This window comes from Cetorhinus maximus, chromosome 19 (assembly GCF_964194155.1).
Source record: "Cetorhinus maximus chromosome 19, sCetMax3.hap1.1, whole genome shotgun sequence".
In the NCBI taxonomy this organism is placed as follows: domain Eukaryota; kingdom Metazoa; phylum Chordata; class Chondrichthyes; order Lamniformes; family Cetorhinidae; genus Cetorhinus; species Cetorhinus maximus.
Window position 1 is genome coordinate 85,303,435 of NC_135897.1, and position 12,012 is coordinate 85,315,446.

At 48.7% G+C, this 12,012-nt stretch overlaps 1 protein-coding gene across 4 annotated transcripts in view; it reads right to left on the bottom strand.

Moving 5' to 3' along the window:
* The window catches only part of LOC144694000 (succinate receptor 1-like), a 156,063-nt gene that overhangs the window by 14,938 nt on the left and 129,113 nt on the right, over positions 1 to 12,012 (bottom strand). The gene's annotated exons all lie outside the window — the stretch shown is intronic.

Sequence of the window (12,012 nt, forward strand, 5' to 3'; positions counted from 1 at the left end):
TAGTGCTATGGGATCTTTTACATCCGCCTGAGAGGGCAGACTGAACACCAGCGTAACATCTCATTCAAACGTCAGCAACTCTGACAGTGCAGCACTCTCTCGGCTTTTTAAAAATTCATTCATGGGATGTGGGCTTCGCTGGCTGGGCCAGCATTTATTGCCCATCCCTAATTGCCCTTGAGAAGGTGGTGGTGGTGAGCTGCTTACTTGAACCGCTGCAGTCCATGTGGTGTAGGTACACCCACAGTGCTGTTAGGAAGGGAGTTCCAGGATTTTGACCCAGCGGCAGTGAAGGAATGGCGATATATTTCCAAGTCAGGATGCTGAGTGACTCGGAGGGGAACTTGCAGGTGATGGTGTTCCCATTTATCTGCTGCCCTTGTCCTTCTAGATGGTAGTGGTCGTGAGTTTGGAAGGTGCCATCTAAGGAGCCTTTGTGAATTCCTGCAGTGTGTCTTGTAGATGGTACACACTGCTCTCTGTGTGTTGGTGGTGGAGGGAGTGAACGTTTGTGGATGTGATGCCAATCAAGCGGGCTGCTTTGTCCTGGATGGTGTCAAGCTTCTTGAGTATTGTGGGAGCTGCACTCATCCAGGCAAGTGGGGAGTATTCCATCACACTCCTGACTTGTGTCTTGTAGATGGTGGGCAGGCCTTGGAGAGTCAGGAGATGAGTTACTTGTCACACAATTCCTAGCCTTTGACCTGTTCTTGTAGCCACAGTATTTATATGGCTAGTCCAGTTCAATTTCTGGTCAATGGTAATCCCTAGGATATAGATAGTGGGGGATTCAGTGATGGTAATGCCATTGAACATCAAGGGGCGATGGTTAGAATCTCTCTTGTTGGAGATGGTCATTGCCTGACACTTGTGTGGCATGAATGTTACTTGCCACTTGTCAGCCCAAGCCTGGATATTGTCCAGGTCTTGCTGCATTTGGACATAGACTGCTTCAGTATCTGAGAAGTCGTGAATGGTGCTGAATATCATACAATCGTCAGCGAACATCCCCACTTCTGACCTTATGGTGGAAGGAAGGTCATTGATGAAGCAGCTGAAGATGGTTGGGCCGAGGACACTACCCTGAGGAACTCCTGCAGTGATATCCTGGAGCTGAGATGATTGACCTCCAACAGCCACAACCATCTTTCTTTGTGCTAGGTTTGACTCCAACCAGCAGAGTTTTCCCCCTGATTCCCATTGACTCCAGTTTTGCTTGGGCTCCTTGATGCCACAATCTGTCAAATGCTTGATGTCAAGGGCAGGCACTCTCACCTCACCTTGTGAGTTCAGCTCTTTGTCCATGTTTGAACCAAGGCTGTAATGAGGTCAGGAGCCGAGTGGCCCTGGCAGAACCCAAACTGGGCTTCAGTGAGCAGGTTATTGCTCAGCAAGTGCCGCTTGATGACCCCTTCCATTACTTTAGTGATGATGGAGAGTGTACTGATGGGGCAGTAATTGGCCAGGTTGGATTTGTCCTGCTTTTTGTGTACAGGACATACCTGGGCAATTTTCCACATAGCCGGGTAGATGCCAGTGTTGTAGTTGTACTGGAACAACTTGGCTAGGGGTGCAGCAAGTTCTGGAGCACAAGCCTTTAGTACTATTGCCGGAATATTGTCAGGGCCCATAGCCATTGCAGTATCCAGTGCCTTCACTGGCGCAGTGAATTGAATTGGGTGCACTGGAGTGTCAGTCCATATTTTGTTTACAAGCCTCTAGAGCAGGGCTTTAACCCCCATCTTCTGACCCAGAGGCAAGAGTGCTACCAACCGAGCCATGGTTGATATCTGTGTGGTTTAACTGGTTAAACTTCAGTTCCATGGCCTCGTTTGGGGTGGATTGGGATCTCTAAGCCTCTTGACAGCCTTTCCCCAAATGCTGAGTTTAGGCAAGGTTGCACTTGTCCCTCTGGAAGAGGTTGTGCACTCAGTATCAGGTGGACTAAAAACACTTACCTGGATTTGTCAATAACTTGGTTGGCAGAATTTTATGACTGGTGATGGGGGTTTTGCATGTGTCAGACATTGATTGATCAAAACTAGATAACAGCAAGAACGGGTATTTATGTAGTATCTTTAAAGTAATACAATGTCCTGAGGCGCTCGGGAGGAATGTTAGAAAGCAAAATTTGATGCCAAGCCACATTACGCAATATTAGGGCAGATGGCCAAAATATTGCTTAAAGAAACAGTTCCCATGGAGTGTCTTAAAGGAGGAAAGAGAGGTAGAGAGTTAGAACGGTTTAGAGAGGGAGTTCCAGAGCTTAGGGCCTAGACAGCAGGACGCATGGCCAGCAGTGTTGGAGCAATTAACACCAGGGAACCTCAAAAAGCCAGAATTAGAGGAGCACAGGTATCTTGAAGGGGGAGATGGTGGTTGTAGAGGTAATGTCACTGGATGGATAATGCCAGGCTAATGCTCTGGAGACACAGGTTCAAATCCCACCTTTAATAAAAAGTGGCATTGAAAGCTAGTCTCGGTAATGAATTAATTGTCACGAAAATCCATCTGGTTCGCTGATGCCCTTTAGGGAAGAAATCTGCCATCCTTATCTGGTCTGGCTTACACATGACTCCAGGCCCACACCAATGGTAGTATGCCACTCAGTTCAAGGGCAGTTGGGGATGAGCCACAAATGCTGGCCTCGCCAATGACACCCACATCCCATGACATGAATGAATAAATTTTTCAGGGAAGGGTTGTGGGATTGAAGGAGTTACAGAGACGGAGTGGCCAGGTCACATTTCTTGACTGGGAGCCAATGTAGATGAGCAAGCCCATGGGTAATAGTGGAATGGAACTTTGTGTGAGTAAGGACAAGGGCAGCAGAGGCCTGGATGATGTCACTTTTGTGAACGCTAAAGTATGGAAGACAGCCAATAGTGAATTGGAATAGTCAAGTCTAGAGATAATGTAGGCATGAAAAAATATTTCAGCAATGGATGAGCTGAGGCAGGGCGAAGTCGGGTGTTAGATGCCTTTGGTGATGGCCTGGATGGCTGCTCAGAAGCTCATGTTGGGGTCAAATATGACACCAAGGCTGTGAATAGACTTGTTCAGCCTCTGACAGTAGCCAGGGCGGGAAGAGCCAGTATCGAGGGAGCTGAGTTTGGAACTAGGGAACAGAAGACAATAGACATCAATGAATTAAATTTGTTTTTGAGTTCAGAAAGGTTGAGGTGTTCAAAATGAGAAAGAAATTTGATAGGGAAGATGCAGAGTTACCAATTCCTCTCGTATTGAAATGCAGAAGAAGAAAGGGGCATGTGTACATTTGGAGCTCAGCCATTCAAGTGAAATAAGGAAGCTCTTTGGGGCGAGGAAAAGAGATGTTGTGAGTTCTAATCCACAGCAAGTTGTCAGGTGAATTGTGCTTCTCCGCCGCTAACCTTACAAAAATGGTAAAAATTATTGTCTCACCGTCAACCTCCCCATTGTGTGTCACATTCCTGGATTTACACTGTTAAACTCACTGCAGCTGTTTAGAGTTTGTATTTCATCTTACAGGGGTCTTATTAATGTTTTGATTTATTTTCCTGCAGTCCCGCTCAACCTTGGAGGCCCAGAAAGAAGCAATTGAAGTTGTGAAATCTCAACCCTCGATAGGCACGCTGGGTAGCAACCCTGCCTCTGAGCCAGCAGCCCTGGGTTTGAGTCCCACCCTGGGACTTGATGGTCAAGGAAGGTGTGTTCACAATGCAACCAAGCAGGTTGAGTATCAAATCCTTCCCACACACACCAGCGGTGGGCGGTAAGAGTGGGAGAGATTCCTGGTCAGCTATGTGTTGGAGCCTCCACCATCATGATCCGCAGCTCCAGACTCCAACATGCATGTAACAGTGTACGTTGCCACAGCAACTTGGACTTCCTGAGTGCACCACCAATCTCATTCCAATTAGGCAGTGACTAGAACATTCCTTCACACCTAACTGGTGTCAAATTTGTTGGGAAATTTTGTGCTGCGGATACTTATCCTTGAGAATCTCTCCTGAGGTTAGTCCAACTCATCTCAAGTAGGATCTTTTACAAGCATGGGGTTTCCCCATGTCTGCACTTAATCGATTCTGTACCCTTGAGCTGAAAGGAAGAACTGTGCATTGACCTAATCTACGCCAAGCTGTCACCTTTGTTGTGGTCTTGGTGGGCCTGATGCTCATGGTTAAAAAAAAGCCTGAATGAGCTGAACTCTGCCAGGATGTGAATGCTAGTTGGCATGCTGCTTGTTCAGTTGTTTTAACCATTGTACCCAGAGGTGGCATCACAACTTTCCAGTTGGTGGTGCTACCCTCTGTTCTCTTGTGCTGAAAAGAAGCAAAGGCCACTATTTTTAAAAAAAAATAAATGCATTTTTTTCATGGAAGTGAGATAAACACATGAAACAATGAGGAACAGAGGGTGCAGTGATCAGGTTAGATGAAGCAGTGTAGGAGGGGGTTTGTGTGGAACATAGACAACAGCTTATACTAGTTGAGCTGAAGGGGTAGTTTCTGCCAAATGAATTTAATGTAATTCTATGTGACTGGCTACCGACTCCAAGTTCATAAAGATTTCTATAACTTAGCTCTTTCACTTGATGTTTGTTTGTTTGTTTATTTATTCTTTTTAAATTTGTGCACCGGATGTGGGCATCGCTGGCTAGGCCAGAATTTGTTGCCAATCCCTAACTGCCCTTGAGAAGGTGGTGGTCAGCTGCCATGTTGAATCACTGAAGTTCCTGTGGTGTAAGTATGTCCATAGTGCTGTTAGGGAGGGAGTTCCAGGATTTTGACCCAGCGACAGTGAAGGGGCGGTGATATATTTCAGAGTCAGGATGGGGTGTGATTTAGTGGGGACCTTGCAGGTGGTGGTGTTACCATGTGTCTGCTGCCCTTGTCCTTCTAGGTGGCAGAGGTTGTGGGTTTGGAAGGTGCTGTTGAAAGAGCCTTAGTGAGTTGTTGCAGTGTAGATGGTACACACTGCTGCCACTGTGCGTTGGTGGTGGAGGGAGTGAATGTTTAAGGTGGTGGAATGGCTGCCAATGAAGTGAAAAGCTTTGTGCTGTTCTTCCAACTTCTTTTTCCTAAGAACTGACCTGAAGGCTTCCTGGTAATTGTTCATGCCTAGTCTAGGCACAGACCCAGACCAGAAACTCCCTAAAACACTGTAACCCCTCTGAAAACAGTAAGAGTGTGGGTGGTTTTTCTAACCTACTTTCGCTTTTATTACAAAGGGATTGGACTATAGTTGGAAAGAGGTCTTACTTCAATTGTACACGCAGGCTGTAGTGAGACCATAGGTGGGATTGCCCCAGATTTGCACTAAGTGTGGTAGCGGGCGGGTAAATGATGCTTTACCCATCAGCTGCAATGGCGGCATTTCATACCGTATCATCCCAAACCCTCCGCATTAGTTATGCATTCCAGGGATACACACTGTTACCATGGCGGGCAGGCTCTGATTCACCTGTCACGCCGTCACCTCGCCGCTTCATCATGCCAGGCATCACATTTAAAGTACAGCCGCGCTCAGTGCTTCCAGCCCAGGACTGCAGCAAAGAAGACATGGCCCCGAAAGGCAAGAAGGCTGCAGCTCTCGAGTGCCTTTTGGACGCCATTGAGGCCCGCTGTGATGTCATCTATCCCCACTCTGGCCGCAAGCGGGGCAGCTACGTTACCACTCTGGCTTGGTAGGCGCTGGCAGTGGTGATCAGTGCCAATGCTGCACAGAAGAGGTTGGCCATCCAATGCAGATAGAGGATGAATGATCTCATCCGTGCAGCCAGGGTAAGGCAACCATCTCATCACTCAAAACTCACACACTCAAACCCATCGCACATTCACTGGCATCTCACTCACTGCCAGCTCAAGTGGCATCACCACCCATTCTCACACATATACCCTCACATGTCCATCTGGCCTCCTCAGCTCTCACCATCTTGAGGCTACTTGCACAGATCAACATGTTCCCTCACACACACCCTGGGATACCCCCCCTTCCCCAGTACAGCTCCCTTGCCTGAGGCCACTTCTCCCCCTTCCCCAAGCAAGCCCTAGCCCTGAAGCCATTGAACAGCCACCCACATACGGTTTATCTGGGAGGTAGAGACCTGCCCGTAAGCCCCCCTAAAAGTGATGTGGTTCTGCCTGTGAAGCCTGGCGCTGATGACTGTGAGCGCTGCCTGAAGCAAAGTAGGCAAACAAACCTTGAAATCCTGAGCAAAGTGCAGACACCAAGTGCATGCCTTACATATGCTGTTGTGAAACACGTAGATGTGTTTTCCCGCCGATGTGGGCGACGATCCAGCGGTGGGGGATGGGTCCAGCGGGCTGGTCTAATAATGATATGCTGATGCATTACAATGAAGCTCCCAATGTCTGATGGAAGGAAATGCGGGCTGAGTGGACAATCGCAAACTGTTTTCAAGACGTCGTGAAACCGATTTTTGGCCTTCTCGCCATATTGTCCGCTCTCGCCACCAAACACGGCCGACGTCGGCGGGCACGGAAAACCCCGGCCCACGCCTAGAGTACTGTGCTCATTTTAGGCCTCCTTACCTAAAGAGAGTTATTCTTGCCTTAGAGGGAGTGCAACAAAGGTTCGCTAGATTGATTTATGGGCTGAGGGGATTATCCTATGAGGAGACAAAAAGTAGACCAGGACCCAAATCTTCCTGTATCCATTGTGGAAATCTGGACTGAAGCTGGGAGATTCACGTAGGACCCCACAGAAGTTCTGACCCACACACACGTGCTGAAATTGCCCGAGGAGTTTAAACTTCCGATGGGCTGATTTCCTACCTGGAACCTTCTGCAAAGGTCTATGACACTGAGCTCAGAGATGTGAGCCAGATACACGGGACTTACCCAGGAAACATTGTGCTGGTTAACACCGGGTCTAATTCAGTGATGCACCACCATTAACTGAACAGAGCAGCACTACTGACCCCCCCAATCACCCCCACCGACCCAAACTGATTACCCCCCGCAGCTGACTACCCCAACGACCTGACCCGATTACCCATCCCAAACCAATCCGACTGCCCACCTAACCAGACCCAACTGCCCCACCATCCGACTACATGCCCAACCCCACTGCAATCTCCGATCCAACTGTCCATCCGATCAACCTGACTACCGCTCCAGACCTGTCCTGACCTGACTAACCCCTACTCACCCGAACCAACCCCGACCCGACCCGACTACACCTTGACCCGACCCAGCTACTCCATCGACCTGCCCCAACTTGATCTGACCACGCCCCGGCCCAACCCGACCCGGCTACCCCCGACTCAATCCAACTGCCCTCTGACCCGACCCGACTACCCTCTGACCCGGCCCAATTACCCTCCAACCTGACTCGACTACCCACTCCCCTCGACTCGACCCAACCATCCCCTGACTCGATCGAACTAACCTCCGACACGACCCGATTACCCCCGACCCAACTGCCCCCCCCGCAGACCTGGCCTGTCTACCCCAACCCGACCCGAATACCCCCCGACCCAACCCGAATACCTCCTTGATGCAACCTTAACTACCCCTGACCTAATTCGACTGCCCCACCCATGACCCCACCCAGCTACTCCCCAACCCAACTATCTCCCGACCCAAGTGACTACTCCCTGACCCAATCGACTGCCCCCCCCCGTGACCCCACCCGACTATCCCCCAGCTAGACTACTCCCCAATCCCACCTGACCTAACTACCCCCCGACTTGATACGGCTGTCTCCCCGAACCCACCCGACTACCCTCCGACCCGACTACCGCCCCGCCGACCTGATCCAGCTATCCACCCAATCCAATCAGGCTGACCACTTGACCTGACTTGATTGCCCACCCGAGCCGATTGAACTACCCCCACTTGACTATCCCCCAATCCGGCTACACTCTCACCCAACTCCACTCCCCACTCAAAACCTGACTACACCCTTGACCTGAGTACACCTCCTCCATGAACCAACTACCTCCTGACATGGAAAAACTCAGCAGGTCCGGCAGCATCTGCGGAGAGGGACACAATCGGCATTTCGAGTCCGCATGACCCTTCATCAAAACTGCATCAGTTCTGATGAAGGGTCATGCGGACTTGAAATGTCGACTGTGTCCCTCTCCGCAGATGCTGCCGGACCTGCTGAGTTTTTCCAGGTATTTTTGTTTTTATTCTAGATTTCCAGCATCCGCAGTATTTTGATTTAACCTCCTGACCTGATCCAACCGAACTTCTGACCCGGCCTGACCCAACTTGTAAGCTGTCGTTTCCAAAATGCTGCTTTCTCACCTCAGCTGGGAGGACGCGATGATCTCAACCAAGGTCATCTTTACCTTTTCTGCTCTCCGCTGTGATTTGTGTAAAAAAAGCATGAGTTGCTGCCAAGGGTTTGTTCCTCCTCCAGTAGATACAAGCAACCACGGAAGCTCTCGTGTAAATAAAGTTCATTTTGTTTGACTAAGGGTCCTCCTATCGCGTGTTTCTACAGGATTTACTCTGGAGAATCTACCATGGCTCCTTTCAGCTTCAACCAGGATCGGAGAGGTCCTGGCTGAAAATGGGCAGAATCGCTGGATTTCGGAAAGTTTCACGGGCAGCACAGTAGGCACAGGTACGGGTTAATTTTGTGGCTTTATGAGAACTGGTGAAATGTGTTTAAGGTGAAGTTAGTGAAGCTAGTGGTCAGACTCAAAAACTTCTGTATTAGGACTTTTCTACAGCTGGAGAGTTGGATTAGCCCCTTGGCCTCTAGGCCTGACTGTCCACTCGATCCGACTTATCCGCTCACTCATACACTCACCAGCCCCCACTCAATCGTTAAAAGACAGGCCTATAAAAAACTTACCTGGAGACAACCACCAGTGTCATTTAAAAGGGAGGCATATTCTCTTGTCCTCTGTCTTTTATTTTGACCATTGGATTTGTGATGACTGTCACTTTGAGATCAGTCCGACTGAGTAGGGGGGGTCACGTGATTTGCTCAACCAATGTGTGGCTAGTGCCGGTGGGGGGGGTGGGGAATAAATTCTAAGGAGGGGTTCCCTGGGAAACAAAATGGCTGCAAGAGGTGCCGGCTAGGTACAAGTAGCCACGGAGGCTCTCGTGTAAATAAAGTTCATTTTGTTTGACTAAGGATCCTCCCAGAGCATGTTTCTACAGGATTTTCTCTGGAGAATCGACCATTGCTCGTTTCAGCTTCAACCAGGATCAGAGGTCCTGGCTGAAAATGGGCAGAACCGCTGGATTCAGGCAGCAGCAACGCGCCCAGACAGTCCTGACGAAAGGTCATCGACCTGATCCGTTAACTCTTTTTCTCTCCACAGATGCTGCCTGACCTGCTGAGTATTTCCAGCACTTCTTGTTTTTTCTTTCAGGTTTCCAGCATCTGCAATATTTGGCTGCTGTGTTGTTGTAGGAAGAGGAACAGTTTGTCACGCTAAAGGAATCCAATAGGTTAGATGTGGAAGATGAATTTCCTCTTGTATGGGAATCCAGAACCATGAGGCATAATCTCAAAAAACGGAATGAGGCCAGGGTGGAGTGAAACCAGGAAGCACTCTTATCACGCGAAGGCCAGTGAGAATCTGGAACTCTGAAACCCAAAACTGGTTGTTGGGAAGAACAATTAACATTTTTTTAAGACTGAGATTGATCGAGGTTTGATGAATAAGGATATCAATGGATATAGGGCAAAGCTGAGGAAGTATAGTTCCAGTAACGACAACAACAACTTATACTTAAAACTCTTTTGAGTCAACCAAATAAACTCAATTAACAAAATGAGGGATAAAATAAACGCCACCCTAAATTAGGGAAACTGCAAAATACAAAGACAAATTTTAAAGGAAACTTGCAAAACCAAAATGTGATTAACAGGGTCAATAAAACACCCCAGTCCCCGCAGTGACCACCAAGCATGGAAGGCCTCGAAAGTGCCGGCAGACACCGGGCAACAACCTATATTTATATCGCACCTTTAACACAATGAAACATCCCAAAGCTTTTCACAGGAGCAATATAAAACTAAGTATGACACAGAGCCACATAAGGAGGTATTAGATCAGATGACCAAAAGCTTGGTCAAAGAGGTAAGTTTTAAGGAGCCTTTTAGAGGAGGAATGTGAGTTAGAGAGGCAGAGAGGTGCAGAGAAGGACTTCCAGAGCTTGGGACCTAGTCAGCTGAAGGCATGGCCACCAGGGGTGGAAGAATCATGATTGCGAATGCACAAGAGACCAGATATAGAGGAGACTCGTCAAGGAAAAATCTTCGATACGCCACATTTCCCCTGCCCGCAGGCAAGTGGGAATTCAGCACTGGGCTCTTCCCTCTTCACCTGCAGTTACTAAGGGAATCCTTGAATCCTTGTTAGTTTCTTTTCCTCTGCTTAGTAATATGCTTAAGTTCATTGGGTTGTCTCGTCTGATTAGAGGTCACAGGAAGCTCAGAGGGTTGTGGGATTGGAGGAGTTTGCAGAGATAGGGAAGGGTAAGGCCATCGGGAGATCTGCCCTGATGTAATAGAGTGGTGGATCAGGCTCGAAGGGCTAAATTGCCTCCTGCACTGAGCAGCAAAGCCGACCTGAAGGAGATGGTGTAACTTGGGGTAAGTTACTCTTTATCCAGTCATACTCCTGCTCCTTACAAGACTTAGACATGCCATGGCAATGCATATCAGGCTGCTCAATTCCTCGTGTACATAACATAAGGGCAAGTCATACACTTTGGCATGTCAGGGGGGTAGCATTTTGCATTAATTCCATCAAAAGGAAATATCATAAGTGATTCAGATCTCGGGCCTTTTGGCCTTGACAGTTGATGATTGATTTAAAACAGTGACGGAAATTTAAAAAAAAAAGAATATTTCACATTCCCCGTGTTGTGATAAAGGCTGTGCAGATTCTTCTCTTTCAAATTGGAATGTGTTACAGTGTGTATGAAGGGCATCTTCATACTGTTTTCTGTCAATGTTGAGGTGAAGATTCACTGATTTACTCCATGGCCTTCCCTCAAATGGCTGCTATGAATTGATATACCTGAAAAACTGATCAGTCCGGTTTTAGATTACGGGTAGCCAGATAATCTGTGATGGGAAAGCGATCAAAACACCAGGAAGTGCACAACACTTGCAAAATGTACCTTCACAAAAAATGTCAGAGCTCTTTAGAGATAAGAACATCCTTACAGAAAACAGAATGAGATTAGTAAATTGCCTCACCGGTTCAACATTACGATAGGGGTGCCAAAGTTGGAATATAAGCCAGACAATGGAAGATAAATTAAAGGCAACAAAGATACAGGGGAGAATTTTCTCCCCGTCGGGCGGGCCAGTCAGGAGCGGGTGGGCGCGGAACCGCCCGCGGTCGGCTGTGTGCCGCCATTTTACGTGGGCGGGCCGATTAAGGCACGCCCAGCGTGACGCACACCCGGAAGCGCTCAGCGCTACCTGTGCGGTCGGTGGGGGGCGGAGAAGGGAGAGTCGAGGCCCGTGCTTTCTCGTGCATACACGCGAAAGAGCACAGAAATCTCCCTGAGGCGCGGAGTTGCCTCGGGGAGATTAAGTTCAGTCACACAGATGTGAAAAATGAATAAATAAAACTATTCAGACGTGTCCCCTCATGTGACATTGTCACAATGAGCTGGGGCATGCTTATGAATTTTCATAAAAACTTTCATTGAATTGACAAACCCTTCATAAAAAACCTCATCCCACCCGTGGATGAGGTTCCATGAAAAATGCGAAGGCCGCCTGGGCTCTTTGCCTGCCCCCCCACTCCCCGCCCCCCCCGCCGACCTTAAGGTTGGGTGGGCAGCCCTGACAAGCACTTCAATTAATTGATTAATGGCCTTAACAGGCCTTTGACAGTTTGGCGGGTGCGCAGCCAACTCTGGTGCATGCCCGCCGAGCAGGAGATCAGAATATCGCGCGGTGACGCTGGGACGCACGCCCGCTGTCACTGCGCGTCATGTTACGTGTCGGCGTGTGGGGCCCGCCCCCGCTTGCCGAACAGAAGATTCTGCCCAGACTTTCTGAGATGTACGA